We start from the raw sequence: 11,934 nt of genomic DNA, 5'->3' as shown, positions 1-11,934 counted from the left end.
AGCAAAGATGTCTTCTGAGCTATCATGAATAAAATATGAATTTTACAATGTATGTAGATAAAAAAAGTTACAAATAACTGTATTGACATTGAAAAGTGCAGTGTAATTCTTCTGATGACATGACTCTTGGATTTAGGAAGATTGATGTTTTAACACATATTTCTGGAAACATCTGTTGGTAAGTACATTGGATTAGATTTGATTTCCACCATTTTGAATTTATAAGTGTATAATTATGCTCTTTTAGGTCAAAATAGTGATATTTAAAGTGTTTTCTTTATAAACTTTAAAGAGTGAAGAAAAAAATTAGACAATATATTTATGCATTAATTTATATATTGTCAAAATGTGTAAGACAGGAGACATGTTTATTTTATTATTAAGACAATTTGTTTTAGAAAGTATTACTAATAAAATAAGAATATATTCTAATATAATGAATTTGGTATAAAACAAGAGATCTATTCTTATTTGCTAGATAACTTCTAAAAAGCAAGGATAAAGCATTCATGTAGTCTGTTGTGAGTTTAGATCTTACAGCAGTATTTTGGCTATAAAAATACACAATTTAAATTTATTTTTTCTACAATGTGTAGTCATCAGTTTGCAATTACCACACAATGCTCAACTTTTAATGACCTGGTCCTCATCTATTGGCCACCTAGCCCTCAACTTTTAATGACCTGGTCCTCAACTGTTGGCCAGGTAGCCCTCAACTCTAATTGCTCAACTCTTGGACACCTAGCCCTCAACTATGATATTTTCTCAATGTTGCTCAACTAATTTGCATAAAGTTGAGCATTGAAAGTTGAGGGCTACCTAATTTGCATGGCAAAAATCCAGCTAGCCCTCAACTGGCCCTCAACTATTTGCTCAACTGATGACCAGCTAGCCCTCAACTGTCCCTCAATTGTTAGCTCAACTGGCGGCCAGTTGAGCAATGCAGTTGGCCTAGTGATCATTTTTTCTGTATGGGTCATCACATACTAATGATTTTCTCCCCCGATTTGCTATAAAAAAAACTTCAAATGTTCGTTACTTAACAAAACTTTACAATCTAACTTACAATAAATTATTTACGAATTTTAAAGAGATCACTATTCGGGGTACTTGAGCACCCTGAAAAAAGTTACATGTATGCCTTAAGTTATAACAGAATTTATCATGCACACTTTATATTTTGTCTTAGAATACAATATGAACAATATATGATTAAAATATATTTTTCAAAGTAAATGAAATTTTATATTATTCATATTTCATTATCATGATTATATACCCTTTTTAACCTGAGTTTACCTGTAAGATAAATGCGCGCAAATGTAATCAAAAGCTGCGCGCAAACGTAAAACATTTTAATCCCCAAATGCGCGCAAACGTAGTGCGCCCCCAGTGGCAGTTAAATAATCTGTAATTTAATAGGGTGGTTATCCAAACAAAAGGTTTAAATCATGCATGTCATTATAAAAATAAATTTTGATCTTAAAAATTAGCTGAACTAATTAATTATTCTACTTTTTTTTATATTTCCTTAAACATTATAATTAACTATGCTAAAATATTTTATTTTAAAGGGTAAAAACAAAAAAGCTAACCTAAGTCAGTAAGAAAGCTAAATTTTTGAAAAATAATTAGTTATGAATAAGTGAGTATTGCAATGCGATGACATCTTTCATTTATGTTGAAAATAAAATTTCAAGATTTTTTTTAATATTTCTAATCTTCATCAAGAGGATTTGATATAAAAAAAAACAGCTATTAACTTATAATTTAGAAACAATGCTTTGAATGATGCATTTGGTAAAGATCTTAATTTCCACTATACAAATGTTGAACAATATAATTGTGTTTTACTCCTGTTATTTTTTGTTGAAATGTTGAAGTATGTAATTGACAGTAATCGAAAAGTAATGTAATTACTTTTGATAAAATAATCGATTGTAATCGATTACATACTAAAATTTGAGTAATCGATTATTAATCGATTGCACAAAAATCCTTCATGTAATCGATTACATTTGTCAGTAATCGTGCCCATCCCTGGCTCGTGTAAATGCAAACACTCAATCAGATGCTTGTTTTTCCAAGTCTTAATGGTCACTGCTTACAACCGTTAGCTCCCAGTTGATAAACTCTTGAGAATTATCCCGTTATTTCATAGCTTTGCTATTTAGATTACGTTAACACAAATGACCAAATAACACTTGAAATTTTAATATTAGCACATATTGGTGATCATTTATAAGTTCTAAAATACATCGATAATATACTATAATTTAATAATCAATGTTTAAAAGTCACAAATGTGTGCTAATATTAAAATTCTAAGTGTTATTCGGTCTTTACAAATGTTATTTGGATATTAACAGTGTTATTCAGTCATTTGAGGTTCCATTAGATTGGACTTGCATAGTTAAATGTGAAACTGGTGTATTTATTCAGTCTAGCCTGTAGAAGAAATTCTTCTAGGCCAGGATGGAAATTTTAGAAGTCTGACATGGAACATAAGGGATTCTATGACATATTACCTATATAGAAACAAACTTTTGGGTGAGTGGGTCCACTACTCATTTTTACATACAATCAAACTGTATATCTCATCATTCACCAGAAAGTTCCCAGCATTGTTTCAAAGAAGGGCAGCAAGGTATGTTACATTTACTTGCAGATATCACAAATTTATTTGTATCCATTTTTAGTTTATTAAATTTTCTAAAGGAGGAGGGGCAATAAGGCCCTTATTTGGCCATAGGCGGATCCAGGGGGGGGGGGCCCGGGCCCCCCTTTCGTGGGAAAAAATTGGTTGATTATATAGGGAATCATTGAAGCATGTCTGGAGGGGGCCCCTCCTTATGTCAGTCAGCGAGCCCCTCCTTATGTCAGTCAGCGGGCCCCCCTTATGTCAGTCAGTGGGCCCCCCCTTAGGAAAAGTTCTGGATCCGCCACTGTTGGCCCATATATATTACTGCAAATTTAAAAGTCATCATGTATATTCGTAATGTCATGAATGTGTTATAACTAGAGAAGACTAAGATATAAGGTATTCATGAAATAAAAACAATTTATACATTGAACGAGATACCATGGCAACAAATCATGACAAAGTTGGCATATTTTGTAAAATTTCTTAATTTTCCTTGTTTTTCATCAAATTGTAAGTATATTTTCGATTGAAAAAGTATGTGCGCACCCAAAAAACAACATTAATATATTTGGTGAGATAATGTCAAAAGTTATAATTAAGCATCTCTTAAATTATTGTGTTGTTTCTTGGCTGCGCATGTTGTTTCCACGATGGAAATATCGATGGAAAAGTGCAAAAATTCAGTATTTCTCATTTTTTTTGAAAATGGTACATATCCTTGTGTATTGTATTGTCGACCTACTAACATATTTTTCCAAATTTCCCTTTTACAATGTAAATGTTTGAACATAGACATACCTAATATTTTGAGAGTCAGTAGTATACTTGTGCATAAAATAATTGTATCGGAAATATATTTCGATCTTTAATTAATTTTTTTATTTGAGTTCTTTAGATCATGTAGATCGATGGCACCTTTGTTGACAAAAACAAGCGTCTTGTGTTTGCGACCTATCTAACATTCTAAAAAACGGGTCAAAAGTCGGAAACGACATGTCGTCAAACCGGAATTGGTAATAAATTTGATACCAAAGTTTATATCAAAGTGTTAGAGGCAATCAAACTTATGACTTACCGGTAATGAATTAAATGGTTAAATATACAACTATAAGATATAAAATATTATTTTGATGTCTGTTTTGGACAAGTTGTACACATTTCAGAATGAGGCACTTTGGAAGCCTTGCATGGTCTTGTATACATTCATGTTTCTGTTAAATAATTTGGTTAATGCATTGTGAAGTGAGGTTGGTGAGTATTGTCTGTAATTTCCACTGACAAACTGTTTTTTCTGTAAATAAAAATTAACTGATATTTTATTTTTTCGGTAAAAAGCTGTAAGGGGTCATGCATATTTCTGTATTCAAATTAACTTTAAGGATTAATTACAACTAACCACCTGACAGTCATGTGACTTAATGTTGAGGTTAACTTTGCATGCAAAAAAGACCTCTGCTATAAGTTTAGAAAATTTGTTTATTTTAGATTCTTTTGGAAGGAAAAACTAGTATTACTTAGTGAAAGGGTACAAAAATGTGATATCAAATAAAAAAACGTAAATAATTAATAGACAATATTAATTAGCACAAACACATTTACATTAAATGGTTATAATTATGACATACAAAATTCAGACAATATAAATTGAATAAACTGACAATACAATGTAGTTCAATTGATTATAATTATATTAGAGTGACAGTGGTATTCACAGCGAAGACAAAAAAAAAAAAGACTATAAATATCGACAGTTAACACATTATTAATGTTCATGAACAATTATAAAAAGAATTCAAACAAAAATTAGATTGCATATTAAAAGAAATACAATTTATACATGTACAGATGTTCTCAATAAAAAACAATCATTAATATACAATGTACTTTATGGTGATTTTTATAATGACTGGTAGACTGCTATTCAAAAGTGAAGTCAAATGCTTCAGTGTTACAGCGGACTGCAATTTAATAAAATTGAAATTAAGATTTTTCTTAATATTTTGTATATAGGTATCCCTCAATGATGTATAGCATGGACAGATTGAGAAGAAATGGTATTCATCCTCAATTTCTTTTCTGTTACAGGATTAGTAAATGTGTTTACTTCTTTCAATGTTGGTATAACGCCCTCTTTCAATTGCTAGGGAATGGGCACTTAGTTTAAATTTACTGAAAACTGATCAGCCAGTTATAATAAGTTTATTTGAAAATTCTTCACCACACGTGGTATCATTTGCTATTGTTACTAAGTATAGCAGCTGAATATGACGTACTGCGGGCATGCGCAGCATACCGGAAGTGAAAGTAGAATAGACCACTTTCGAGTTCATCCGTCGCCGGAGAAAACTCGTCAATTATACATGCCTTTGTGACGGTATTTACCAGATAGAGGGGCTCGCCTGTATCCCTGACTCTATAAATGTTCATCAAGCGTCTTAGTGATTGTCTTTGTGCAGGATAAACTAGAAATAAAGTTTGTTCAGTAGGTACTTAATTACAATTCCCTAATGACAGTGGTGCAGATTGTCAATTATGATAATTTAATTTGCCGAATAATTCGTGCAATATAGCTTTATAGTTTTTCAAACACTCGCTCAACATTGAAACGGAAGTCACGACGCACCTAATCGCACAAGTGACGTTCACTAAAACCAAAGTTTTTGACGGATATGCATCGAACTCGAAAGTTATCAGGTCAAAAACGGTCGAAAACACAATACAAGACGATATTTATGACGTAATTGTGGCGTCACCAAATAAAAATCATATTCTTTGACAATATGCATTTCTAAATAGTATATGCCAATTTGAAATATAAAGTTGTCAAACATTTTATTTTCTTGGGCCAAAACCGGGCCTAAAATTATGCCCCTACTCCTTTTACGTGGGCTAACTCTAAAAATGTGGCAAAATAGTCAGGTGACGAAGGAGGCCGCTTACCCAGATTCATTAGATTCTTCTTCTTCTCGCAGTAAAAGCTCTCACCAAGGATTAAATCCAAGTAAAAGTATATAGTATTTGCACGGTTTCATGATTTTTATTTTCCAGTTACCGGAAGAAGACGATGTTTGCAGTAGACACCATTTTGTAAGAAAATTTCCTCACTGAAACATTTTTGATATCATTTTGTACATAATTGAATCTTAAAAATAAATAAACCAAGTACGGTCAAAATAAAAACGATTATCATGACACAAACGCTTACTATAAATAATACTGTAGGACAATAATTTTGAAGGATTGTTTATACATTGACTAAAATTAAACTAACGAACTATCGACAAGTTGTCTAAGAAGGGTTACAGAGTGTTATTTTTATTTAACGTTATGGTGATTTGTTTTACTGTTTTCTCTTTGGCGTCATCAGATATTAAAAATGGTCCACTGCTTCTACTTTCTGTAAAGGTACTTCTACAATGATTCGACAATTACCACAAAAGACGACGGAAGAAAATTGTGGTTTCAATATTATTTATATATGTTCCAGACCGTATGAGTAATTGGACCGTACGCGTACGGTCTGGACCCAAGGACGTATAACTAACATATACGTCCTTGTCTGGACCGTATACGTACTTTTTCAAAATACTCATACGATTATTATTAGGAAGTTGGTCATTACAAGTTAATTAGATACAAATGCAAATAACAGATCAACATAACTTAACTCTCAAATTAATATAAAAAAAGTTCAATGGTAATTGAAATAAAAACTTTATATTTTAACTATTTTCAAAATTCACGCTAATTAAATCTGTTAATCTCTTGTATTTAGCATGTCGGTCAGTAATACATTATTTAAATTATGATTACTGAAATCGAAGATATCGTAAGTAAACATAATATTGTGGGAGGGCAATTATTTTATTATATTCAGCAACTTTACAAAAAAATGCAAATGCAAAGGAACATGCATGAACTGCAAACATGTAATCGTAAAAAATATAATGTTACTTGTGGTAGCAAGTGTCACCTTGGGCGAGAGTACCAAAATAGGATTCAGATATATTCAATTAAACAAATATTTAATTTCAATTGTTCGTTTGTTCATTTTATCCATCTACTAGTAATTGTAATAATAACAATTTGTAAATCTAAAAATAAAGATTGTGAAAGCTTGTTTAAATTTAACCCATATGATCCAATAACATGTATGGTCAGCTCGTACTGGACCATACGCGTATCTCGAGACGCGTATACTCATACGGTCCGACCGTACGCGTATGGTCGGACCGTACGAGTATACGTATACGGTCCAAATACTCATATGGTCTGGAACATATACATACTTAGACTTGGCATGTACTACAACCACGCCCTTTAAATTTTATTGTTCTTCCCTTAAGGAAGTAGTTTTCCATCTAGAAAACTTATAGAATCCACATACATGATCATAGTATATGACTCATTTATATTACAGCCAAAAATTTACAAGGGTCAAGGTATCCAGCATTTCTCATCCCAGCAATTATCTTTATAGAAAGCTGGGACTATTATAGTAGACTAAGTATAATAGTCCCAGTAAAAAGCTATCCTGCAATTCGTCATCCTATAATTGCGTTTTGGAAAACTACTTGAGCGACAATTTTCTTTTTCTTTAAAATCATAGATTGTGTTATTTTTGTTTGAAAACGAGATTTCTATATCCCATTTATAAAATGCTTAACGTAAGTTTAGAAAAGAAAAAAAGAAAGTATTAATTACGACCATAAATAAAAACGAATATGAAACACAAACGCTTACTATCAATAATGCTGTAGAACAAGAATTTTGAAGGAATGTTTTTAAATAGACTTAAAAGAAACAAATAATTTACCGTCTAAATGGGGTTACAAGAGTGTTATTTTATGTAACGTTTTGGTGATTTGTTTTACCTTTTTGTATTTTGTGTCATCAGATATATCACATTTGATCCATTGGTTCTACTTTCTCCAAAGGTACCTTTACAAGAATTCGACAATTACCACAAGGGCGACGGAGGAAAATTGTGACTTGGCATGTACTACATACACTGCATCATAGAACCATGCACTTTGACTTTCGTTCTTCTCTTTAGGAAGTAGTTTTCCATATTTAATGAATCCATATGCATATATAATATAGGTACAGTACTTTTTAAGATATATTACATAAAAAAAATGTGATTTAATAACTATATTGTATACTCACCAGATCACTGGAGTTTTGAAAAATAAATAATAAGGCACTGGCTACAGTTAAATGGAAATGTAACAATAATAATAAAATTATTGTTACATTGGAGACTTATTGCCGGTATGCACTTCAATGTACGCTAGATTTATTAAACTTAAAAGAGGGACGAAAGATACCAAAGGGACAGTCAAACTCATAAATCTAAAACAAACTGACAACGCCATGGCTAAAAATAAAAAAGACAAACAGAAAAACAATAGTACACACGACACAACATAGAAAACTAAAGAATAAACAACACGAACCCCACCAAAAACCTTATAGGTGTGTTGCTTATATTTTTCCCCAATAAGAACGACACATAATATCTCGGGACTCTGAATGAAAACTTATAGAATCCACATACATGATCATAGTATATGACTCATTTATATTACAGCCAAAAATTTACAAGGGTCAAGGTATCCAGCATTTCTCATCCCAGCAATTATCTTTATAGAAAGCTGGGACTATTATAGTAGACTAAGTATAATAGTCCCAGTAAAAAGCTATCCTGCAATTCGTCATCCTATAATTGCGTTTTGGAAAACTACTTGAGCGACAATTTTCTTTTTCTTTAAAATCATAGATTGTGTTATTTTTGTTTGAAAACGAGATTTCTATATCCCATTTATAAAATGCTTAACGTAAGTTTAGAAAAGAAAAAAAGAAAGTATTAATTACGACCATAAATAAAAACGAATATGAAACACAAACGCTTACTATCAATAATGCTGTAGAACAAGAATTTTGAAGGAATGTTTTTAAATAGACTTAAAAGAAACAAATAATTTACCGTCTAAATGGGGTTACAAGAGTGTTATTTTATGTAACGTTTTGGTGATTTGTTTTACCTTTTTGTATTTTGTGTCATCAGATATATCACATTTGATCCATTGGTTCTACTTTCTCCAAAGGTACCTTTACAAGAATTCGACAATTACCACAAGGGCGACGGAGGAAAATTGTGACTTGGCATGTACTACATACACTGCATCATAGAACCATGCACTTTGACTTTCGTTCTTCTCTTTAGGAAGTAGTTTTCCATATTTAATGAATCCATATGCATATATAATATAGGTACAGTACTTTTTAAGATATATTACATAAAAAAAAATGTGATTTAATAACTATATTGTATACTCACCAGATCACTGGAGTTTTGAAAAATAAATAATAAGGCACTGGCTACAGTTAAATGGAAATGTAACAATAATAATAAAATTATTGTTACATTGGAGACTTATTGCCGGTATGCACTTCAATGTACGCTAGATTTATTAAACTTAAAAGAGGGACGAAAGATACCAAAGGGACAGTCAAACTCATAAATCTAAAACAAACTGACAACGCCATGGCTAAAAATGAAAAAGACAAACAGAAAAACAATAGTACACACGACACAACATAGAAAACTAAAGAATAAACAACACGAACCCCACCAAAAACCTTATAGGTGTGTTGCTTATATTTTTCCCCAATAAGAACGACACATAATATCTCGGGACTCTGAATGAAAACACAATCACAAACATTAGATGTAGCAACAGATGATGACGGAAATTGTACACAGTGATTGCAGGGTACTGCAAAAGTTTTTCGCCCGAAAATATTACATCTCAGCATATCATTCTACACCAAAATATCACCGAAGGTGTATTACCTGCAAGAAGGAAAACACTAGGAGACACATATAAACTAGTCGTTGTTCCAAAAGAAGCAGCAACCCAGACGCTTATTGATAAGAGCATTTTTATATCGACAAATTTCAGATTTTGTCCAAACCATCTTATAAGCAAATATTTTAAACAAAATTCATTGAAAACTGTACAACAATCTTCATCATCATATTTCAACCGTACGGAAATATCAGAGCTGTTGGAAAGAACTCGGGCATTAATTACATATACTGGCAAAATTAATTTTGATATTTCGTCCTCACTTTCAGATGATGAATACCGTTATGGCCTAAAACGAGAACAATTTGATGCAGTCACTTTGCACGTAAAAGACCTACGAAATTCTGATGCGTGTTCAGTAAGAACATGTCTTGGCATTCTTCTCGTGAAGCTTCGCACACGCTTATCAAATTATATCTTAAGCGCTCTCTTCATCTTAAAATCTCACCAGATACGACGAGCTGTTCATTGAACAAGAGAATCATTGATGCAGAACTCTATTTTAGGCTTTGACCACATTACTCATCAAGAATTTTCTCAAAAGCATACAACACCAACAGCCAAAACGTTATATGCAAATGACAACGACGATACAGCTATCCTTGTTCTAGATGGTACTTACTTGTATATACAAAAAAGCTCGTTTCAACCAATTTCATATGATGAAATATATCATGCATAAAGAAAGACCTTAATTGTTGGAGCAGATGGCTACATTTTGAATGTCATGGGTCCTTACTTTGCTGATTCATAATAATGATGTTTCAATTACAAAGCATTTATTTGAGACAAATTCTCAGAACATTAAAAATTGGGTTTAACAGAAAGATGTTCTTGTGGTGGATGGAGGATTCAGAGACACTAAACAATTCCTCGAAAATATGAATTTAAAGTTAGATATGCCATTTTATATAAAGAAAGGAATGAAACAACACCCCACAGAGGAGGCACACGCATTTTGGCTGACAACTAAAGTAAGGTGGGTGGTAGAGAGCGCGAATGGCCGTATCAAGTAATGGCGTTTTTTTCTCGATAAGGTTATTTCTAACCACTATGTACCACACATTGGAGATTTTTCAAGGATCGTGAGTGCACTCATCAATTGTTTTCGTGCTTCCTTGATAAAAGATTTTGGAAATGACGCGATCGGTGAATAAATGCTTCAAAGATCAAGACAAGTCAATCATGTTCAACAAATTGTTGAAGATAACAATCTTATTCGAAAGAAAGCGGCATACGAAATTTCCTTAAAATTACCAATTCAGGGCAGCAACCCAATAATGGGTTGTCCGATTCATCTGACAATTTCAGGACAGATAGATCTTGACCTAATAAACAAGTATACCCTAATGTCAGATTTGCTCTAAATGCTTTGGTTTCAGAGATATAAGCCAAAATCGACATTTTACAAAATTTGAAAAAATGGCAAAAAAACAGGGGGTCGGCCTATTCCAGGGCTTCTAGAGAAAATAAATGAGGGGAGTCACGGAGTATGACTTTAAAATTCTTTAAGAGGAGGAACAGGCGCTTCTTTTGCGCAAGGTATCGAAGGGCACTATGTTCACAAATCTGAAACTACAGCTCAAAATTTGAAAAAAATGGCAAAATGGCAAAAAAACAGGGGGGTCGGCCTATTCCAGGTCTTTTACAGAAAATTAACGAGGGTGTTAGGGGGTATGACTATATAGGTCTTGTAGAGGAGAAACAGGCGCTTCTTTTGCGCAAGGTATCGAAGGGCGCTATGTTAAAAAATCTGAAACTACAGCTCAAAATTTGAAAAAAATGGCAAAAAAATAGTAGGGTCGGCCTATTCCAGGGCTTCTACAGAAAAAATAATGAAGGGTGTCACGGGGTATGACTATAAAGGTCTTGTAGAGGGGAAACAGACGCTTCATTTGCGCAAGGTATCGAAGGGCGCTATGTCCAAAAACCTGAAACTACAGCTCAAAATTTGAAAAATTGGCAAAAAAATAGGGGGGTCGGCCTATTCCAGGGCTTCTACAGAAACATAATGAGGGTGTCACGGGGTTTGACTATATAAGTCTTGTAGAAGAGAAACAGGCGCTTCTGTTGCGCAAGGTATCGAAGGGCGCTATTTAAAAAAAATCTGTAACTATAGCTCAAAATGGCAAAAAAATGGTAAAAAATAGTGGTGTCGGCCTATTCGAGGGCTTCTACAGAAAAATAATGAAGGGTGTCACGGGGTATGACTATATAGGTATTGTAGAGGAGAAACAGGCGCTTCTTTTTCGCAAGTCATTGAAGGGCGCTATGATAAAAACTCTGTAACTACAGCTCAAAATTTGAAAAAAATGCCAAAAAAATAGTGGGGTCGGAATATTTGATGGCTTCTACAGAAAAATAATGAAGGGTGTCACGGGGTATGACTATCAAGTTCTTGTAGAGTGGAAATAG

The sequence above is a fragment of the Mytilus edulis genome, chromosome 1 (genome assembly GCF_963676685.1).
Source record: "Mytilus edulis chromosome 1, xbMytEdul2.2, whole genome shotgun sequence".
In the NCBI taxonomy this organism is placed as follows: domain Eukaryota; kingdom Metazoa; phylum Mollusca; class Bivalvia; order Mytilida; family Mytilidae; genus Mytilus; species Mytilus edulis.
Note: the sequence above shows the minus strand (reverse complement) of the source record.